The sequence below is a fragment of the Salarias fasciatus genome, chromosome 22, assembly GCF_902148845.1.
Source record: "Salarias fasciatus chromosome 22, fSalaFa1.1, whole genome shotgun sequence".
NCBI classification, from domain to species: Eukaryota; Metazoa; Chordata; class Actinopteri; order Blenniiformes; family Blenniidae; genus Salarias; species Salarias fasciatus.
In genome coordinates this window covers 19,215,253-19,235,508 of record NC_043765.1, presented here as the reverse complement: position 1 = coordinate 19,235,508, position 20,256 = coordinate 19,215,253, and positions in this window count along the sequence as shown.

Below are 20,256 nucleotides of genomic sequence, written 5' to 3'. Positions count from 1 at the left end.
ATACAAATAATAACTAAAAAATAATGCATGAAACTATAATTATGCAATTGTAATTGAGAGTATCTCTTTGTTTTTGTAACGATGAAGCATATACTGTACGTCCAAGACTTTATATATTTTCTAGATATAAATGCAATAAATGTATGGCCCGTGGATTGTGCAATTAATTAAAAATCTGCCACAGTATTATCTCAGACAATTTAAAACAGCTTTTAATTACAGGGACACAAGCCGTATATGCACAGCCTATTGTTTGAAAATAATTAGATACTCTATTATATCAGAGTTGGGTCACTTCACCCTTTTGGATAGCAAAAAAAATAATTAAATAAAAAATGCTGCTTTACTTGTTATTGCCTGTTCAGGGCCAGGAGGCTGCAGTATCCCTCATCCCCCGTGTTTATTTGTTTGCACTGGCCATTAGAAGTGTTCACAGCATTTATTCAAGAGGAAACTACAGTCAAAATCATAAATTACGAGGAATTTATAATGCATTAAAACGTTGTTATCGCAAGCATGTGCTTCAGAGGTCGATTTCCCTCCTCACAGTATTATTAACACTATTACGCAGTGTTTATAATTACATCAGTGCCCTACTACGACTGTGAGTCAAGTAGTTTTCGTCAGCTTAAAAAAAAAAAAATCACTTTCGACTGCATTAGACTATCTTATCTAAGTCTGCTCTGCAAACCTGTCACGTGTATTTGTTGTGCATTTGTAGAAAAACATGGTTCACTTTCCATGAAATATTAAGAGGATGAAATGTGCCGCAGCGGGAGGCGAGTGTCCTTTATCACCCCATCTTGTGTGTGCTCGTCTCAGAGTCTGATTCATCCCGGATTCTCTTACTGTGGTTTCACCAACAACACATGCGAGAAACACGGTGTCTGGTTACCTGAATGACGTCCCGGAGCGTTTCAAGCCGGCTTTGCGTCCTCGCGTCGGCCAGGTCTGTTTTAGAAATGCTGAGCTCATGCGTCCCAGTCCAGCGGTGGCTACAGTCCCATCATTTACAAACATAGCCGTCTGGAAGTGTCTGCGCACCTGCTCGGGTCACTTTCTGCTCCACTTTTTATCTTCCGTACAGACGATCGTTTCACTAAACTCCACCGCTTACACAACACCGAGTCTACGCAACTCTAAGAAAGACTGCGACTGCGAGTTTTTCCAGTTGAACGATGGTTCTGTTGAATGGTAAAATGTCACCACCGGGTCATGGTGCAGTTGACCTCTTTTCATGATCAAATCAGTTTGTGTGTAGGAGCCTTAAAGCTGCGGTTGAAGGTTCATTATGACGAAGTAAGTTTGACTGCATGACGTTTAATCTGAAACTAGACAGAAAATGTGGCCACGAACAGTATTTAACCCTCTAAGGAAATGTCAGCTATTGTTTTGGTGCTGTCAGTGAGTCACTTTGATCGTTTCGTGCTGCGTCGCTATTGGTCGAAACCGTACCTTGCAGCAGGGGCCAGACTGCGTGGTGTAGTGAGGTATCTGCCATGACAATTTTGACGTCAGAATAATCTCAGGAAGTCTGTGGTTGCAGAACTGTGACAATGTCTGCCTCTCACTGTACGAGATGCGACCACAGGTTTTCACGACTGTGTGTCTTTTGCAAAGCACACAAAATGGCACAGTAAAAAAACCTTTAGTATCACTATTTAAATAACATGAATATGTGCGCATGAGTGGTTCCCTGGATGTGTTTGCCCCATGATGGACTGCCAAACTGTCCACGTTGTGCCCTGCTGTTTGCCTAATGCCAGCTGGGATGAGCTCCAGCCCTCCGTCAGATATACGATGCATGGATGAACTTGCCATTGTCACCCTCTTCAAGAATTAGAGCTTAAACATAGATTTCCATGTACCGACGAGCGGTGTCTGCAGCTCACTGCGAATCTGAAACTATGTGCACATCTGTGCAGCTAATTCTAAAAGGGATTTATCTTGTGTTTTTGACACATCTTGCCTCGCGGGTCCTGTTGAGAAAGCAATCAAGACCAAATGGGATGAGTCAACTGGAAGCACAGATCTGAGACGAGATAGCAGAATCAAGTCCTGAGCAGATTTCTGGTCTCATGCAGCTCAAAGTCATTCACAGACGGCATTATTCAGAGAGAATTATGCAACAAGATCTCTCTGATATCTGCTAAATGCACCGCAGAGGAGAGAAAACTACGTCCCAGCTTAACCTTTTGCTCAAAGATGAAACGCAAAGTGCCCACCCAAGCTTTTCAGACCTCTTAAAAATGGTTTATAGTGAAACTGAACCGTTTTAGAAGATTCTCTCATGTGGAAATCAACAATTTAAAAACCCCAAACCACAAACGATTTCGCAAACTCTGATAATCAGCACTAAGAATCTGAACGAAAAGTTTTCATGGTTAAAATACATCTCTATTGAGTTCGCCTTTTACACTTCTTACATTTCAATAATGGTGACGAAACCCATCCTGAAATTTGGACAACTATTTTAGCTATGAGCATTTCAAATCTGGGTAAATAGCCAAGCTAACGGTGTGTATACAGTATGAAGAAAAGACAGCATGATACACTCACTGTAGATATGACCTATTCTGGCGAGGCACCAGAAAAGGCTCCATGTTGTAACCACAGACTAGTGAGATGACTGAGCGAAGGCTTCAGGATGTGCGTCATCCAAAAAGTCAGCCAACATGCCTGTGCGAGCATTACTCGTCTCTTTCCCTAACTCGCATACGCATGCACGCACTCACACACCTATCTTCGTGACACCACCGTGACTTTGAAAGGACAATTTCACGTCACGTTTACTGAAAATGCGGCCAAATTTAATCAAAGGCTTTTTTTTTTTCTCTTCCCCTTTTTAAAGGGTTCATCCACAGACAGCTGGTGTGCATGCAATATAAAATTTGTTCTGCAAAGTGGCGTGGCAGAAACACACACACACACACACACACACACACACACAAACACACACACACCTGCTGTCTGCTGGTACTGGCAGCATGGCTGGCATGTGCGCGCACAGGACAGAGACTCAGCGGCGCTCATTTCCCGTTGCGCGTGCACAGAAATACCACTGTTGAGGCTTATTGCATAAACACTCTCATTAGGGAGTGCACAGCTGAGTGTGTGTGTGTGTGTGTGTGTGTGTGTGTGTGTGTGTGTGTGTCATAGTGTTACATCAGTTCCAGCGCCTCGCTCAGATGCATAAATGTCTGTTTAAAGACCTTTACTGGAACTGAGATGAGGCTGAACCTGGTCTCAGGAAGCGGTAGAGAAGAAACTTCTGGTAAAGAAAGTCCCTGTAATCTCTTCAAACACACACACACAACACCTTATAGAGCATATGTGGATCCGTTATTAACCTAGAATGGTAAAACCTTTTTTTATTTCCCACGGCGTGCTGTTTAGATTACCTGCTATCTGACTGAGAGTTGGATGAGGGTTCATGTCTGCACACTGAATATAAAACAGGAGCCGGCGCCTTCATTCATCGCAAACGCTGGGATCACGAGGAAATGACGGGCGTGCTTCTGTCTAAAAGTAGCAAAATCCAGTCTACCTGTGCTTTGTTTTTTAAAGCTAAATTAATTAATTAACACAGAACATGTTGCTTGTTTAGTGCAGAAAAAAAAAAATCCAAGGCGTAAAAACAATCATCCATTTTACAGAGTCTCACTTTTATTCAGCTTTCCTGTGTTTACACAGCCTGCCTGGCGTGTTGCGTAAGTGTTGAAAAAGTGAGTTTACACTTCAGTTTTCACGCTGATTAAACAATTAATAACAGCAGAGGTGGTGAAAGCGTGCACACATACACACACACACACACACGCAGACACACACTCCCGCACACACACTCCAGCTGAGGTAATGATAGCCGGGTAGAAACAGGATGGCGTGAAAGTACTGATTCAACTTATTGCTCAAGTGAAAGTAAGAAAATCCCGGCGATGAGCTGGGCTCGGATTGTTGAGGCAAAAAGTTACGCTTTGTAACCGACTGTTTCTGCTCATCGAGCTGACAACGTCAAACCTATTTTTTTCTCTCCCCCCCCCCCCCCCCCCCCCCCCCAAAAAAAAAAAAAAACCCGCCACGGATGAGGAACGTGTTGCTGCTTTGATGTCAAGGTTCATCCTCAGCGAAGTGGCTGCTACTCCTCCCTGTCACAGACATCACTTTTAATAGACGTCTCCTCTCTGTGGCCATGTCGCTCGCTCTCCCTCTCCCTCTCTCTCTCTCTCCAGTCTGCTTTGCCGTCGTTTTTGCCTTTTTTCATCTGTCAAGTATTAAAAGCACTAATGAATACATGCCGGAATTGTCTGTTTAGGTGTTCGTGTCACATCTCTGTGGCCCTAAAAACAATCTTGATGCTGAGAAGTCGTGCAATGATCTAAGAATTCCAAACACCTCAAAAAATGGATTACAATAGTGGGATGAAAGAAGAAAAGAAAACACACAAACCAGATATATCTGAAGGATATATCACAGTACAGTAATAAGGTATTTTTGCTTTGTCTCATCCTATTAGTGATAAACCATGATAAATGAGATTGATATGCAACCAGATCAATCTCAACGATCGGTTCAAGCTGATCTTGTTTTCTGCTCTTTCTCGCCGCATGCAGCTCTGCAGACTCTGTAGTGTAGTCGATCCCTGCAGCTCTCACAAAATTAAAAAGAGATATGTTTCATTCTATTTGTTTCTGTTGCACAGGGAGTTCGAGGGAAGTTCTGCTTTGCAGACGCAACACGGATGAAAGTTTCATTATATATTTCTTTAAGTGAAAGATGAGTCACGTCCTCCAGCGTCACCTGCGCCGCACCTTTCACTGCAGGTGATAATTGTTGATTCTTCAGCCACCTTCCCCAGTCACGGGAAGCACAAATAAATGTGAAAAAAAAAACATTAACAAAGAAAGAAAGGGAGAAGGCGGAAGGAGTCACTGAATGTGTTATTTCATTTGTTTCGGGTTAAACAAACTTTCGCGGCTTTAGGGAAAGCTCATTTGTTAAAACGGTGACAATAATGGTTCTTTTCACTCCAGAGGTCGCAGACCCCTCCGTCGAGCTGCACTGATCAAAAGCAGAATCTCAAACTTATCCATCTACTACACTTATGTGTGTTTCTGTGGAGGTTGTTTGGTTACAGCTCGCATTCACCACTTCATCGCCGCGCCGCAGTAAGTTACAGCCGCGCTCATGAATCCAGCTACGCAGACATAACTATCTCCTTTGATCATCAGTGTGTATAAATGTCTGTGCGTGCATGTGTGTACAAGAGATCGAGTGACACCTCAACAAGTGAATCTCATAAATATTAATGGCGGGCCTAATGAATATTCAAAAGCCGGGGTCCCATGAATATTTAAAGTATGATGGAGCATGTGGCCGGGTGACTAGACAGCCACAGACAAGAAACAGACAAATAGAGCTCCTCCTCTGCTTCTTAACCTCGGCTGAGACGCCGCGGCGTGGTCGCCGTTCTTCAAAGCCGCATTTATTCTAATTAGAAGCGCATGATTTTAATGATTTTGTTTTCATGTGAACCGAGGCTCGGGGTAAGAATAATGACCCTCACGATGCTTTGCAGCTTCCGAGGAGCTTCTCTTATTTAAATAAAGTAAAGCTGCTGAGTGGAGGGTTCTTCAGTCAAACCCACAGATCGGCCCACATTATGAAGACCCTGTAAACAGAAAGGTCTCTTAAATTTATTTTGCACATCACCCCCAATTCTTTTTTTCTGTTGTTGTTGTGGAATTTATTATTATTTTGCAGATTGGTTTATTTTCGGGTGGAAGAACAGGTTGTCTTCCTATCCAATTATCAGTGGTTCAGATCCTCTGGCTCTCACCTAACCGTGTGTGCATGAACGTGACCGACAGTGCAATCAGGAGAAACAGAAAAAAAGATTTTTCAGTTCAGTTCTCCACCTTGCCTATTTGTGGCTTCGTCAACGTTTTCTTTTCGTAAAGAAAGTGCAGATGACTTCGTTTTCCTCCTTCTGCATGTTAGACATGCCACCTTGGTTATACGCCGCATCCAACAGTAAAAACCCGCCGTCTTACCAAAGTTGGGGTCACTGGGGTCATTTCATTCAGCGCTCATCAGTGTGGCTTACACCAAAAATAGTCAAAAAAAAGTGTATAAATAATGCAGCAGGTGTTCACATTAAGTGTCACAAATGTTTTATGTTCAATGGAGAGAGCCAGAAAACTTGATTTTTAGGTGAGGATCTTCGGTTTTCCGGTAGAACAGTGAATCCAAGCACAGCCCACCACACCGCAGAGCTTTTAAAGTAAGAGGTCGTAACCTGAATCCAGCTGAAAACGTCTGAAGAGAGATGAAAATCTGCCACTGCAAAAAGGAAAAAACCAGCCAGCGGGTGAAGCTTCTTTAAGAGACAACTGGAGGCTGTCACTGCTGCCAAAACATCTGCTGCTGAATGTTAATGAAGGGTGCCTATAAAAGTGTTTTAGTGCCTTTTTTCAGAAACTTCCAAAATTGTAATCAAATTTTAATGTTGAGAAATTGTTCTTTTAAAGAAGTCGGCAAGCTAAAATCAGGGGTGCAGATGCATGTGACGAACGCCGCGTTATTCTAAGCATGATTATCTCTACAGAAACTCACTGCAAATAGTAAAAAAAAACTTGATGCAGAATCCTCTGAAAAGGTTAGATCTCAAAATAGCATATAATCTTCCCAGAGTCACAATTCTGCTTCACAACAGGGTTCACATTAGTAACACGGAGATCATTATTCTCATTGGCAGGATGCAGGCGGATGTCACTGACGTTTTACATCATAAATGCAGGATTCAAACGCAGGGGACGTCTGAAGACGGTGTCCAAACGTTCAGGGAAGGTCTGGGAGAACATGGGCCGCGGGTCCAGGATTTAGGCGGAACCACTGCTTTCTCCTCACCTTCAACAAAAGCAAGGAGCACTGACCTCATTTCAAGGCTCCATCCTTTACGCAACGTACCACTGTAGGTTACCTAAATCTGTAGGTGCCCAAAGTAGAAAGAAATAAGCAACAAAAAAGAGGAAAATAACAAATAGCGTACAAAACCCTGCCGAAGCACCCCAGGGTGCGTGGATGATGAATATAGATGCAGTGCGTCAGCAGTCGGAATTACAAAACTATGAGCGCAGTGAGGAATAATGGGAGTTCAACCGTGGGTTGGGCTGAGAGTGCAGCTTGTGCCAGCGCGGAGCTAAAACAGTTAGGGGGGCTCAGGAGTGGCGTGCGAGGAGCATCGGCGTGAAGAGCCCACCTGACTGCTGTTATTTTCTGATCAATGAGGGTGACGCACCGCGGATCACCTCCCGCTGCAAAGGGAGCCGTGTGAGACCCGTCCGTCCACTGTGGACGCAGCTCCAAGCCGATGTGCGTAAATACAGCCACCCACACACGCGCGCGCGCGCGCGCACACACACACACACACACGTATACATGCTGTATCAGAGTGCATAAGAGAATGTGTGTGAGGGTAAAGGAAGAGCACCTGCTCAGTCACAGACCTCAGCAGCAGCGATGGCTGTGTGGGTTTGTGGTCTATAACGGATGTTTGACAGCCTGATGAGCTTTGGCACTCACACACACTTCTTCCTCCACACACTCTCCCCTCCTCTGCCTGTCTTCTCATCTCTTCAGGCGGTGGGCGTAAACTCCCTCCTTTTCTTCCTAAACGCCGTCTTTCCATCTTCCACCCCCCCCCCCCCCCCACCATCCCCTGCTCCTCCGATCCATCTCCGCGCGTTGTTTTCCGCTGATTGCGAGTTTGACAGGTCTTCAGAGGGAGAAACACAGAGGGAGATGAATCAAACAATCTCCTCAATTAGACAGCCCACACGAACGCACGTCTGAACTCTATACCATCTTCATCAGTTGTCGCAGTTTTCATCTCTCGCTCGCAGACACCTTTGTTTCCGAGTTGAAAACACACTGTTCACAACAAAGGCGGAGAGAAACCATTTAGCTTTGAAGAGCAGGAAGCTGCGACGAGCTTTTAAGGTTTATTTGCATCGAGAGGAGGGAGTCTCTCTGCTTTTTTCTGCCTTAATTGACCCATCAGTTTGCCTGAAATTTGCAAAGTCTACAGAGCAGCCACTGATGTGAGGGCGCTCGCCATGCAAATGGATCTCTGACTGATGCCGTTGTGCGGTTTAACATAATCTCACATTTAAATGGGTAAATTTCGGCAGTTTAAATGCAATTAGTGATGAAACCTTGAGGACGGGGGAAGTTGCCGTTATGGTCCAGCGCCTGGCAATAATTAAGACTGCAAACCAAACGCTGAGAGAGATCCAGTCAGATTTCTGGTGTGTGTGTGTGTGTGTGTGTGTGTGTGTGTGTGTGTGTGTGTGTGTGTGTGGGGGGGGGGGATAATAAGTGTGCAGGTTTGGAGGGAGGAGCAGGGATGAACAGAGCGTGCACACGCGCCGCACACTCTGGTCTCATGTCACCAATCAGACGTTCAGCTGTTGCTGAGCCTTGATGACTAAACGCCATCCGAACACAACGTGACGCGGGACCGCGAAGCTACGAAGGAGAAGGTGGACGGATGAAGTCCACGCAGATGGTCGACAAAAGGGGATGAGTCAATGCTGTAGTAATACTGCGGTGCACTGCAGCATACCTGGAGGGGCTCAGACCTGTTGATGCAATCAGTGGTGGATGTCTCCAGTTTTCACTTTTTTTTTGCCTCCATCTGTCTGCTCTTCACTTGGGCTGTCATCCTCCCTCGCAGCGCCCACTCCCATCATTCCTCCCACGGCTCCTGCCCTGCTCGCTCATTGCATATGTAGCCGTGAAGACAGAATGCCTGCTGTGCAAAAGTCAGCTCTCTGAGATTTAAAATAAAAAAATATATATATATGTGTAAAGATTTGGTATTATTTTCACGAGTTATTCGCACCAGCTCATTATCTGGTTTGAGTGATGTTTTTATTTTAACTCCTCTCGCCGTGCCCGTGTCGTTCTCCTGTTTATCTCAGTTTCATTCAATGGTATGCGCTAAAAGTGACTCTTATTTAATTCCTCTCGAATGCATCTTGCTAACAGCTCAAGTCAAGTATTGTCTGAGCTGGCCTGCATCTTCAATACAATTTCCATCTAAGATCTCAAAAATAAAAAAGAATTATGAATTTCTAAGCAGGTGACTGAATTTTCACTTATTTTAACAGCACTTATTTTAGTATATTTAAATCATTCTACTTATCTTGGAGATGACATTTAAGATATTAGCTTTTAACCATCTAAATATTGACCTCTGACACTTGTAGCATGTCTCTGTACAATAATTCCCAGCTATAGCTCACGAATAAAGACAAACAGGTTGACATTTGAGAGATTTTCTCAGCTCGGAGTGATAAACTTTCTTTCCGTCTCCATCTTCTTCCTCATCCATCTTCTGTCCTTCTCTCTTTCCCACACATACTTTACGTGCTCCCTTTCCGCCTCCTCCTCCCTCCCGTGTCTCCCATCATCAGGGACACAATCTTTTTCCTCTCCCTCCTCACAACAAGCCGGCTTCGGTTCTCCCTTCCTCACTTCCCTCTAATTCTCTTAATCATTTCCTCCATCCGTCGCTCCTTCGCTCGCTCTCATCCCGCTCTGCTGACCCGGGAGCCTCGGAGCCTGTTCTCTCAGCCATGGGCATCATGACCATAAGCTGAGTCGCGAGGCTATTTATATTTGTTCCTAATGAGGTGAGATTTCTCTCCGCCATAGCAACGGTCTCTATGGATACCCTGCACTTGGATACCAGATCCCATCCTGTTTTAAATGTCTTATTATGGGCTGCGCCTTCCCCTGTGTGTCGTAGCCTAATTAATTCAGAATTATCACCCCTCATCATGTGAACGGAGCAGAAATCACCTCAAATTACCACCCAGCTGACGGCACCAGCACCAGTTTACATCAAAGATACCGATTAGACTTTAATTGCTCAATTTGCTGCATCAAGTGGATCAATATTACTTAGACATGCAACCTGATGCGCAGCTCTCAGTTTGGAAGATAAAAAAAAAAAAAATCATGATTTCCTGCAACAACAACAACAACAAGGGAGTAGAGACCTCTACAGGTGCTCTCATTATTTGATCTGAAACCAAACACACACACGGGAGGAGGATCTGTCTTCCCTGCAGCTCCAGACGCTGATGGGTGTGCTATTGATCAGGTCTGCAGCGTAAGACCCAGGCAGCCGAGCTCAGATCATTAGAGGCGCTCTCTGTGGCCGAGGTCACACAGGTGTTGAGAGGAGTCATCTCATTTCCTGCCACAAAGCGAGACAGCCAATCTATAAAGCAACAGAGCAACTTCTGCTGAAACACACACACACACACACACACACACAGAGAAATTGTGGATGGTTGGATGCTTGGTTGGTTGGTGTCTTTGTATTTACAGTAACACTTGGAAATGTTCCCTGCTTTCTCCTCATGACAGACGCTCCGAGACAGCTGCATGCGCATGTACTCACACAGGTACACACACAGACACACACACACCCTGACAGGTGCTGCATTGTTATGGCATGTCCAACTCTGGCAGCTTGTTTTCCTCAGACCTCTCGCCCCGTGTGATGACTCAGAGACGGGGAGATGAAAGGAGAGGCAGGGACAAGAGGAGGGGGCGGACTCTGCCAGGAGGGGCCACAGATAGCTCCAGTGTAAGAAGGTTAAGTAAATCATATCATTAATGCTATGTTAAGAGATTGCTTTGACCTCTGCTTGGCTGTCTGCATATGCAAATATGTGTGTGTATGTGTGTGTGTGTGTGTGTCTGGCCTTTGTCCCACTAAAGCAGGTGGCAGCAATGACGTCCATCTTCTTCCCAGCAGTGCACACACACACACACACACACACACACAATCCCTTTCTCTCTCTCTGTGCCAGTCTTGTGTTCTCCGGTGTCAGTCCCGCTAGATTCTATCGCGCTTGAAATTCACTCATCATATCGTGTGGCCTCGGCTCCCTGGCACAAACGTGTGCACGCTCGCAAAAGACCCCCGCAACGCGCACACGCGCGCAGAGGCACGGTGCAGTGGACTGTCTTGATTATACAAGCCGAGCAGCTCAACCTGACAGAAGAACAGGCACCAAAAAGGAAACACGAAAAGAATATAAAAGGCTTATTTGCCCGTGTTGTATAAGCGTGTTTCATCTTCCCACTCTCGCCTACCCTCACCCACACAGGTTAGATCCAATAGCTGGTGCCAGGCCTCTCTATCGCGCAACACAAACATCTCCATGTGAAGGAATATTGCAGTCAAGTTCTTTTTCATAATCTCTTCCCTGTACACCCACACACTGCACAGAGTGAGGGGGTGAGAGGGAGACAGGGGTAAAAAAGGAGAGCTGGTAAAAGAAAATGAAAAGAGAAGAGGTGAGGGGGGAGGGAGGGTGGAGAGGAAGAGAGGAAGAGAAGTGCTCATGAGAGCCAGGAGGTAGTTGTTATAGTAACTGTGTCTCTATACCTGTCAATCAGAGCTATTTCAGGCATCATGCTTCTTTGGGAGAGAGAGAGAAAAAAAAAACGCACATACCAGGACCGGAGAGCTGCTTCGCCGAGGAAAAATTATCAGGCGACGCACACGCAACACCGATTCTGGCAACCTGTAAGCCGATAGATGATCAAATTAACACCACAAAGGAGATCTGAACAAGCGCGTTGTTCTCCGTGAAGATTCTCATATTTCTGCTTCACAGTGCACTTTATGAAGGACGAGCAGGACGGTGAATGACAGCTGGTGTATCGGCACACTGCGGCGCACAAAGAAATGTTTTCACTTCAGAAGTGGATTGGGGATATGTGTGTGTGTGTGTGTGTGTGTGTGTCCATTCAGCGCTGTTAGAAAAGAGTGAGGTCCCTCATGGACACCACTTTTCATGTGCTTTATTTTTTTCCATGGAAATTTGCAATGAATTCTATTCATTTTATTGTATAAAGACTCTATAGATATATTTTGAAGAAGAGATTTCAAGCTTTGTTGAACTGTCATCTTTTTAGCCCAACAGTTTAATGATCTATGTAATCTAACAAATGAAACAGATTCACATTTTAAAATCTTGCTTATTTATTTAAATCGGGACTGTCAGATCTGTTTGATATTTTATATATTATTGTTTTTCAGAGAGAACATGTTGCCCTTCATTTATCATCTGTTCCTAATTCTAAATTTTCACGCTACCTCCTGCGTTTCCTCATTATAACATAAAGACACTATTTCCTGAGTTTTCTCCAGCTCATAACACACCACACATCCAGGTGGTAATGTGAACGCATTGCGTGTTGATGGAAGGATTGTTGTAGGGGATCGTGAACGAGGATTAGTTTTTAACATTATGTCTTTCCTGCTATAAAACATTTAGTACTGATTTTCCTCTTATATGAGGGTGCTATAGAAATCAACATTCACTGATTGATGGAAGTCTGATGTTACAGAGCTGGGTCTTCTTTTAAAATGTGGCAAAAATCTCAAACAAGTAACAACTTCGTTTCAAAGTGGTGAATGCAACGCATGCAGTGGATGGTCTGAGGCTGATGTCAAATTACAAAAATGATGCCAAAACAAGATGCTACTCGTCAGAAGATTTAGCAATGTTGAAAGAAAATTGTTTTTGAAGCATTTCAATCAGGAGAGGGTGGGCTTTGAGAGCAGGTGGCTCTAATAAGGAGTTATAAGGCTATACGTAGATATTATTTATTTTCTATACATAGATATATTTATTTTTCTCATGACAGATATAACTTAGTCAACTTCTACAGAAAAAAAACATTGAAATTCCAGAAGCAGATGTTTGCAGTTCGGTTTGCTTCTTCTTCTTTGGAGCGGGTTGCAACCAACAACTTTGGTGCACAGCGCCACCTACTGTGTCTCTTGGTGAATGTACTTCAGTTTACTTCCAGATCATGGTGTTAACTTCAAAGATCTGTAAAACTGCAACAGCATGTATTTTGCGACACCGGGCTGTGGTGGAGGAGTGGCGTGAGCGGACCATGAGGATATATTGGTGAAACTAATGAGTTTTTGGACGATTAAAGCCGTTTTGGGAGCCGGCGCCACATATGCCCCATTAGCTAACAGTATATAGAGGTCTGCAGCTCGACTATGGATCTAACTTTCTCCCGGACCACTTTTCAGATCAGAAAACCCTTCTGAGTGAGTACATTGTTATACATCTTTCTATAAACAACGTGAAAACTGTTTAAACCGAACTTATCCTTTAAATGCGACATAAAATCCAATGCTGATAGATAAGGAAGCTAACTGTGTTAGTCTTGAAGCTAGCTGCTTTAGCTTCGAAGCTCACAAGTTCCAAGGATAAAGGCACAGAACTTCAGGTATTTTGTGCATTTTCCCCCCACAGTTTTCAAATCTCCACAGGATACTCAGTAGTTTGGTACAGAAAAAACAATTCTTGAGGCCCAAACATGAGGCTAGCGTCAAAGTTAACTGTTGTTAGCATTTTGGAACCAATGGTCAAAGCATATGGAGATATTTTGATCCAAAAGCACATTTTATGTTTTTAAAAACATGTTTGAATACCTGAGGATAATTATAGCACATTTGAAAAAACAAATCAATAATAAAAAGCAACGTCTTTTAAGAAAACAGAAGGTGTAACAACATGTCAAAGATTAAATTAGCAAATTCAATTAAGCAATTGAGTAAAACAAATGTAAATTGTCTAAAGATTAAATAACATCTGTGAAGGTTGGTTAAATTCAATTTTTTGTTAAAATACACCTGGCTCAAGATGCTTACCAAGATTGCAGAAGGCTGTAGAAATTCTGCCATGCAGACTCAGTACAGTCTGGTACTTGGTGCTGTTAAATTGAGGCTAAATAAATCCTGAGTTATTGACTGATTTAAATGAGAATCCCTCCTGTGTTCTTACTTACTAACCTACTCTTGTTGTTTAGGTTCAGTATGAACCAATGTATTCCCTTTTCTTATATTTTTGAAAAGTTTATTCTAACATCTTATTTTAAATCCAGGTAATTAGGAAATGGCTGTTCATCCTTTACATTTATTTTCATTTAGCTATTTACCAATGTATGAAAGAGCACCGAAGATCTCTCAAGTACAATTGATGTTACACTACTTGCATTGAATTACTTTGAAAGTTGATTATAAGCTGTTAATTCTCAGTGTGAGCAAATTTACATAACATTCTTTAATGCTCATAAAATTATAAATACTCAAAAGACATCTCTTGAATACACTCATGCAAGCTCTGGCTACTGTCATCCCCCTTTTACTTGAATCGGAGTAGGATGAAACAGAAACACTTTGGCTCCTTTTCATTGTTGGATGAATACCAAACACTGAATGTTTTTCAGATTATTGGATGTTATTGTAGCGGCCCCCTTGGAATCTCCCAAACAACGTTGATGAGCAGAGAGTTTCAACAGATGTTTCTTTATTTCTTCACAAGGAAGATTTACAATGAAATCCAAGAACACTGTGAAAACTACAAGAAAGAATAAAACAAAACCCAACACTTCTTTTCAGTTTCACAAAATAATATACAACTGAATTTTACACAAATCCAAACAATCCATACAACTAAATACATTCTCCAGGGTTTTACCCACACAATATATGCAAATAAATAAACAAATAAGCAAACAAAGACACCCCAAAGCAAAACAGCTCCCCATTCCCCACAATAGATAATATACACTTTCCACCTCGTTTCTGCTTTTCCAAGGCGCCGGTTTTTTCAGCCGTTGGTTAATTATTTTTTGGATGTCTCAGATTCTTAGGATTCTTGATAATTGAATAAAAGAACAGATATGAACAACATTAAGTAAATGGCATTAAAACTGTTACTAAACAAATTAGCATATCAATCAATAAATATTCAAATGTATTTGTAGCGAAATGTTACCGATCTCTTCCGAGCAAGCGTCTCTGCGCAGCCATAGCAACTGAGGCTTTACAAAAAAAAGCTCAACAGAAGAGAAACGGTGCCCTTCAAAATAAGGGCATTTACACTCCCACCAAATCCTAGTACAATTAATGAACAAACATACAGTAAAAGAATTGTACAGGATTTCTTGAATCTAACAAATGAGATTTCACAAGGTAAGCAATCAGAAATAGCTATATCACATACAATACAGCGGTGCATGCAAAGTTCTTAATTCTTTTGTTGTAATCAGTTTTCAAGAAGAAGTACCAATTTTTGGATTGGTCTCTCAATCACTGATGGCTTGGAGAGAGGATAATTTTTCCTATGAGGCTTTCGCTCCCCAACTTGTACTTTAACCCGACGAACTAAGTCGTCACCACTTTGAACAGTATCTATCACTCGTATCAGTTGCCACTGATTTCTGATTTCTTGGGAGGTTGTCATCTTTGATAACGATGTCATTCACCTTGAGGTTACGTCAAGGTAAGTGCCATTTTTGCCTAATGGATAGATTTGACAGATACTCCCTTTTCCAGCGACTCCAGAACTGTTCAATGAGATACTGAACTCTTCTCCACCTCTTTGTTGCATACAGATCTTCCTTGACAAATTCTCCAGGGGGAGGAAGAGCAACCTTTGATTTCATCAAAATGAGATGATTTGGTGCTATAGGCTCCGAAGCCTGAGGATCATTGATTTCATTTACTGTTAATGAGCGACTGTTAACAATAGCCATGGCCTCGTATAGCAGTGTTCTGAGAGAGGCGCCATCAAGACGACCTGGGTATTGTGCGAACATCCCATTTAGTACATTTCTTATGGTTCTAATTTGGCGCTCACAGATCCCACCTGCATGACTGGCAGAGGGGGCATTAAGGAAAAATTCGCACTGTTTCTCAGCCAAGAAGACTTTCAGTAGGTTGGTGTCAGATTGTTTAAGTGCGTTTTGAAACTCATTTTTGGCACCAATGAAATTAGACCCTTGATCACAGTGTAGTTGAAAAACAGCTCCTCTCAGACTAATGAAGCATCTCAATGAGTTAATGAATGCATCTGTTGACAAATCTTCAAGCATTTCAATATGAACAGCTCAAGAGTACAGACACGTAAAAATTAAGCCATATCTTTTGTATTCTTTACAGGCCTTGTTTATAATGAAAGGTCCAAAACAGTCCATGCCATTTTATGTGAAGGGTGCTGAGGCTTCAACGCGTTCTCTGGGAAGTTGAGCCATTTGTTGTTGTTCTGTTGGTCGTCACACAGGTATGTATGAGCTTCGCGATCAGCTTGCTCCCACCAATCACCCAGAATCCGTTTGCCCGAAGCTCCATTAGAGTCTGGTTTTGTCCTTGATGGTATGTCTTGGCATGGAAGTGGGACACAATTAGTTTAGTGATGTGACTGTTTTTTTTGTAAGATGACTGGATGTTTGACCTTATGACAGAGAGATGATTGTTTCAATCTCCCACCAACAAAGAGAAGTCCATTGGACCAGATAGGATCGAGTTTGAAAAGAGAGCTTGAGTTCGGAAGATTCTTTTTGCTCTGAAGCATCTCTGTCTCCTGTGAGAAGGCTTGCTGCTGTACAATCTTAATCACACTTTCAGCAGCCCTTTCACATTCATTAACAGTCACATGCTCACTGTTTTGTCTCTGTTTACACCTCAGCCTCTTGATTCTTGCAACCACTTTGACAATTCTCGTCCAGGAGGAGAAGTGACTCAGACGACTGAGGATGTCATCACAGTCTCTGACTTGAGTTGTGAGCACCTGGATTGTTTTGACTTGCGGATCTCCAACGAGTAACTCTGTTGGTGTGCTGGGTGTTAGCTGCAATTCACGCTCCCAGAGAAACTTTGGTCCTCGCAGCCAGTTTGTTGATTGAATGTCTGAAGCATTGAGACCTCGGGACGTGTGATCGGCTGGGTTTTCTGCAGTATCCACATAATGCCACTGACTGGGATCACTATTGTCCCTTATTAGCTGGACGCGGTTTGCAACAAATATGTGGAACCTACGGGCATCATATTAATGTACCCAAGCACAACTTGTGAATCTGTCCAAAAAACCTCATCATCGATTTTCATGTCAAGTTCACCCTTTAAAGTTAGGGTAGACGATGTTGTCCAAAAGCATTTTTTGCCATACTGAGTGAAATGCTCCTTGCCCCCTGGGAGAAGTCAATACATTATGTGGACGGAAAAAAGTGCGGAAAAAATCTGACCACTGTAGCAGCCACAGGAGCGTAAAAACTCTGACCAATCGTATCGCGCGGACCGCTCTTAAGGAACCAATCAAATCCCTTCGCCATTCTACCAGCCCCCTGCACTGCGTGCACTGGCCCTGGTTCAGAGCGCGCGCGCGCGTTGCCAAGGAGCTCTCGGCGCTCGCGGCTCGCGTGAAAAATAGAAGGAAGCGGAGCGGGCACGCTGCGCTCCTATGCGCGTTGTGTGCGGGCAGTCAGTAAGGCTCATAACATTGGAGGCGATCACAAACTCCGTGCGCGTGGCGCGCGCGCGGCACTTCCGCGTCCAGTGCGTTCGCTCCCAACGGGAGCTCCTCCAATGGGGTGGGAGCTGGGCGGAGCTGGGTGGAGCCTTGGGGAGATGCTACATTCGTGCTGCATGCTAGTTTTCCAAGATCGTCGACCCGAGCTTTAACATGGTGCTGACTTTTGTAGAAGTTACAGCTGCTGTGAGTTCCAGCCTTGGAATACTTGTTACCGTTGAGGGTGCAACCCTTGCTTTCGCCATTACAAGACTGCAATGGACCTCATCTTTGTCATTTTTGTATCTGATGTATGAACACGCACCATATCCCATGCAGCTAGCATCTGAGAAATGGTGTAACTCTACTCTGATGATGTTATTGAAGTTGTGTGGATGATAGCATCTTGGAATTGAGACCTCTCTTAATTTGTGAAGACTATTTCTGAACTCCTCCCACCGTGGTTTCATGTCTTCTGGAAGTGGATCATCCCATCCTATGCCTCTATGACACAGCTCTTGGAGGATACGCTTTCCCTTTAGGATGAATCGAGCGATGAAACTAAGTGGATCATAAAGAGAGGCAACAACAGATAGGCAGCCACGACGGGTTGCAGACTGGTCCTTCACATTGACATTGAAGCCGAAAGTGTCATTTTTAACTGACCATTGAATGCCAAGTGCGCGCTCTGTTGGAGTTGGATCCAGTTCCTGAGATATCTTGGATGCTGCTCTTTCTGAGGGATCTAGGCATGAGAGAGCTGCTTCCTCATTTGAGTTAAATTTATGTAGGCACAGGCCTCCCTTTTTACACAATTGTTGTGTCTCAGCAATCAATTTTTTGGCTTCCTCAGTGGATGAGACACTGACTAAACCATCATCCACATAAAAGTTTTTCTCCACAAAAGTTGATGCTAGTGGATAGATAGTTTTGTGTTGTTGTGCCAGATGTTTCAAGCCAAAATTGGCACACCCTGGAGATGAGGCCACTCCAAAGAGATGAACTGCCATCCTGTACTCCTGTGGTTCCTTTTCTAAATCTCCATTTTTCCACCAGAGAAATTTCAGATAATTGCGAGATTCAGGGGTGACGGAGAATTGATAAAACATTGTCTTGATATCGCATATAATGGCTACAATCTCTTTTCGGAAGCGACACAGAACTCCTGCTAGAGGATTAATTAAATCGGGCCCAGTAAGCAGAGTGTTGTTCAGAGAAACACCATGGAATGTGCCTGAACAGTCAAATACTACTCTCAGTTTGTCTGGTTTTCTGGGATGATAGATGCCGTGATGTGGAAGGTACCATTCTGTCTCTCCTTTAGTTGTTGCAGGAGCAGGTTCTGCGTCACCATTTTTAATTGTCTCCTCCATGAATGTTTTGTATTGTTCATAATATTGTTTGTTGGCCTTCAATTTTTTCTTGAGAGACTGCAGGCGAAGTGCGGCTAATCTCTTGTTGTTTGGTAAATTGGGTGGACTGTTGCCCTTGAAAGGTAGAGGCATCTCATAATGGCCATCCTCTTTCTGTGTGATGTGGTTGCTGAGGAACTGTATGAACCGAACATCATCCTGGGACACATATTTCTCTTCGTAAGTTCTCTCAGTGAAGTCTAATTCTAGCGCCTTTAAAACATCTGAGGTTGAAGGAGTTGGCAGCTCCTTTACTGTGAGCCGACGCACAAAGCTCTGACCTCGTCTGTCTAGGTGGGGATATGATGAGCCTATGATACTCCATCCTAGTTCTGATCTCTGTGCAAACGGTTGATTTTTGTCACCAGCGATAACCTCAAGAGGAGCTAGTGCTGATGGACATTCATATCCAATCAGGAGTCCAACATCACAGTCCTGAAGGGGTGGTAGTTTATCTGCTAAGTGTTTGAGATGAGGCCATTGCATTGCAGTTTCCATTGTTGGGACATATGACTTGTCTACTGGAATGAAGTCACCACTGTAGGCCTGATGTAGTTGGATGTGGTTATCAGAGTGGAACCCTCGAACTTGTAAATCACAGACATTCTTACTTGATATGATTGAGTCAATAGCTGTCATTGTGCTAAGTTTTAGTTTTACTGGTTGGGCATTAACGTTTAGTTTGTCAAGTACATCTTCTAAGACAAATGTTGAGTCACTGTGTGTGTCCAATATTGCATATTATGTAAGTACTTCTCCGTGTGGCTCTTGCACTGTAGACACAAAGACTGGAACAATGCTTGAGGTAGCGGAAGCACTTCGTGTTGCTGCCTGGGACATGACTCTGTGTGTTTCCTGACTTGTACGATCTTCTGTGGGAGAGGAGCTACTGATTGTTGTTTCTACAGGCCTTTGTTTCATGTCATCATGCAAGCAGGTTGGGTGACGACGACTGCATGTGTTGCATGTGTGTCGCCTCTTGCGGTCTTTGGTCATGTGACCCTTTCTCAGGCATCCAAAGCAGAGCCGATTTTCAAATATAAATGCTCTTTTGTCTTCGCCACTTTTTGCTGCAAATGTGGGACATTTTGTAATGTTATGAGTTTCACTTTTACATACAGAGCAAGGTGATTTTAGTTTACTGCTGCTTGTGTCTTGTTTTTCTTGAGTCAAACTCTTTGTGTATTTGTGTTGAAGGATTTGACTTCTCTAGTCAGTTTTTCATGTGTGGCCTTAAAATCCTTTGATAATGAAGAAGCAATTGGGTTACAAACGATTCGCGCTTCTTTGCTCAGGAGCTCTGTGAAGCATGAAAATTCTGGATAGTTTCCAGTTGTGTCAAGTTCATCAACAACAATTCGACTCCACTTGCGCACAATCCAATCTGGCAGTTTTTGGAGCAACTTGTGGTTTTCCTCACAATCGTTTAGGATGGCCAGACCTTT